The sequence below is a fragment of the Capsicum annuum genome, chromosome 12 (assembly GCF_002878395.1).
Source record: "Capsicum annuum cultivar UCD-10X-F1 chromosome 12, UCD10Xv1.1, whole genome shotgun sequence".
In the NCBI taxonomy this organism is placed as follows: Eukaryota; Viridiplantae; Streptophyta; class Magnoliopsida; order Solanales; family Solanaceae; genus Capsicum; species Capsicum annuum.
This window is the reverse complement of record NC_061122.1, coordinates 56,894,385-56,897,811: the sequence shown is the minus strand read 5'-3', so window position 1 is coordinate 56,897,811 and position 3,427 is coordinate 56,894,385. Positions and strand designations below refer to the sequence as shown.

At 32.9% G+C, this 3,427-nt stretch overlaps 1 long non-coding RNA gene across 1 annotated transcript; it reads left to right on the top strand.

The window, feature by feature from the left end:
- The first annotated feature begins 877 nt into the window (after positions 1-877).
- On the top strand, positions 878-1,365 carry LOC107849897. The gene is made up of 2 exons (XR_001668322.2): positions 878-1,049; positions 1,119-1,365. It is a non-coding gene; the product is annotated as an uncharacterized LOC107849897 (long non-coding RNA).
- Positions 1,366-3,427: the final 2,062 nt, after the last annotated feature.

The following is a 3,427-nucleotide window of genomic DNA, read 5'->3' as shown; positions in this document are numbered from 1 at the left end:
GCCTATTTTCATAACGTTTTGATATTATTTATGCTCAGTTTTTATTTATAATATATATAACATATTGTTGTACTTTTGGAATGGCAGAGATGTACTCAAACAAATAGAAATAATAGGAGCAAACAAAAGATGCCTCACACGGGAGGATCCAAAAGTATTGCAACCTTGATGGCTAAGAAGGTAAACTAGTTAAAGTTGCAAGATGTAATATTTTAAACCCATTATTCCAGTTTAGTCAAAATGCATAAGAAGATCACAAAGAAGTATTATAGACTTGATTAATATCATGTGTTTTAGTTAGTCAAAATGCATAAGAAGATCACAAAAAAGTATTATAGACTTGAACACAAACAACACACGTGTTGCAAGATGTGGCTTTATTCTCTTTAGTTCTTTGACTGAAATTATCGAGAAATTTTGCATGTTTGACATCAGTTTTACTATTTTAGACTGAAAATGGGATAGAGCCTACACGAGCAGAAATTTTTGTATTAACTCAAACAAAACATAAGGATGGTAGAACGCTGGATGATGATTCTGCTAGGGCAATTGTAAGCTTTCTTATTTTTTTTATTTTTAAAAATTTGCAAATAGTAAAATCTCAAAATAAAATAAATAAATTCCATAATTGAATTTAATTTGTATTCTATGATTAGGACATGATAAATGAAAAGATGCAGAATAATGAGAGACCAAATGACCCACCTTCTAACAGTGTTGCTTCTGAAGGTGATGTGTAATCCCAGGTGTTTGAAAATAAAAAAAGTGGGTATGTTTGTGGTTTAGGACTTGGTCCAACTCCTTCTATTTTGTGGGGTCGTAGATCTTCCTTGGAAAATATTGTTGTAGAGGACTCATCTAATGAGGTTGTGAAAAGGTTAGAACAGAATATCATCGAGTTAAAGGAGAAACAAAATGAAGAAATGAATATGATGAAACGAAATCAAGAGATGATGCAATCGGAATTGTTCCAAATGAGACAAATTATGAGAAAATATGCTCCTAATAAATTGATGTCTCAAAATATCAATGACACCTCAAGTGAACAGGTAAACTAATTTTATAAGTTTTTAGTATCCTTTAAAAGTGTTGTTAACTATCGTGTTAATATTTATCAGGTCCCAAACAGTATTGGACATGAATGAGTAGCACAGACAACAAGGATACCTGGTGATATAGAAAATACACCATCTTCTCACTGTACTGCTCTTCTATATCATCAACAGTACTATTTGAGTTTTACTTTGATTTTTTTTTATTATGTTTATTCTCATTGTTCTAATAATCTATTTCAACTAGTATATTTTAGTTTTTCCATTGGATCCTATTCTCACAGTTCGAATATACTACAAGCATTATTCAACACATTACTTTTTTAATTTTTGACATGCATATTTTATTATTTCTGGTCGTACAATTTAATAGTATGTGCAAGATTTCGACATGATGAAGAATTGCAAAAATTATTTGAAGATATTATTCTACTAGACTGGTTTATTAGTTGAAACAACATAAGTTGATTTTTGAAGTAACAATCTTGATGTTTTGGATTACTACTTTTATTTATTGTTTTGGCAAAATTTGTTTTTATTAAAAGCTTGTGAATTTTATAGTCAATTATTAGAATCTACTAGCCATAAAAATCAATGCTAATGTCACAATTACAATATTTTCACAAGATGTATTTATAGCATTTGTAATTTTCACTAAATGATTTTGTTAAAGATTAAAACTACTAACGGCAAATTAGTTATATTTACTGACAACTAAAATTGATGCTAAAACGAAAAATTAAGACGTTTTTAGAAGAAATATTGTAGCCAAAATAATTACCATTACAGTTATTTACTTTTAACGACAATTTAATTAGATTTATCGGTGATACTAATGAACTCTAAAAGATCATAATTAGTCATTGTGGTTTGGATTTAGCAACCAAAATAATTGCCGCAAATAATTGTCCTTAAAAGCAATGACTTTTAGCGGCAATAAAAACTACCCTTTACCAGCTTTCATAACAAAAGTCGTCAAAGGCTTTGCTGACGCCTGAATTGCCGGCTAAAGATCAATGGCTGGTAAATGAATTAGCAAAAATTATTGTTGCTGCTAAAATAATTTTTTATTGCCGTGAAAATCATCTTTTGTGGTAGTGAACTTCAACTCATACAAATCATGGAATATCACAAAACATAAAATCCTTAAGTTTAAAAAGGGGTACTTGAGCTTCTTGGATGAAACGGACCCAAAAATCAACATATACATACCTGGGAATTTCTTTTCTTGAAGGCTCTTGAAAGGAGTTCTTGATTTCTCTAGATCCTTCTTGATCCCTCTTGAATTTTTATGAAAGGAGAAGAGAGTATTTTGATTTTGAAAACCCTAATTTTTTTGGGTGGAAGAGAGAAAAATAAAGTTGAAGGACCTTGGTTCGGTATTTATAGAGATAGGGGAAGATGTGGAAAATACCAAAATGCCCCTTTAAAATTTGTCTAAAAAATTCCGATCGGGGTTTGTGACGGTCGACCTGACAGTCCGTCAGAAAGACTGATGGTCCACCAAGTCGTCTGTCACTCAAGTTCCAAAATTGGGATGTTCTTCCTCAGAGTGACAGTTGAAGTGACGATCCACCAGATCGTCCGTCACACGGGATCCAGGAATGGGACATTCTGCCTCAATCTGACGGGCTCCTTGACGGTCCGTCAACTTTCTGACGGTCCACCACTTTAGATTTTACATGATGACCAAAATAGGAAGCCATTACCTTGGTCTAACGGGATACTTGACGGTCCACCAAGGACTTGGCGGTCCGTCAGATCGACCGTCAAACCTGCGAGTCCGACAATGCTCAGTACAACGTCCATAACTTCTTCGTCTGATGTCAGATTTTGATGAAATTGGTATCGATGGAAATATTTTTCAATGATATACATGACTAAATGTATAAATTAGGGAAATTATAGATGATTCAAAGTGTTTCATTCTTGGGAAGATACTTCTGAAACTTTTAAACTCAGATTTTCTGATTTGCTGGATACGCTCTAAGGCTCAGACTAGAAGAGAACTTTGTGGGGTATTACAGTTGTACTTGAGTTCATCTACGAGATACACTTTAATGAGTTTGCATGAGGAGTTGATCTTCACTGAGCCGACTTCGAACACCTCCTTTAGCGTTATCACCAAATCTGACTGTTCCTCATTTTATTTTCTTTAAAGAACAAAAGCTTTCTTTCTTTATAGTCATATTTATTGAACATCTACTGTAGATTATCTACATTTATTTCTTATAACTTTTACAGATGTGTTCCTGCAAAATAAGAAAATTAATTTTGTTTAAATACCCAAGTGGTCTTTGGTCCTTGAAGGTCAGAGGTACTTCCTTTAGGTCTCCAAACCACACACCTTTAGACCTTTGCCTACAACTGTGTGA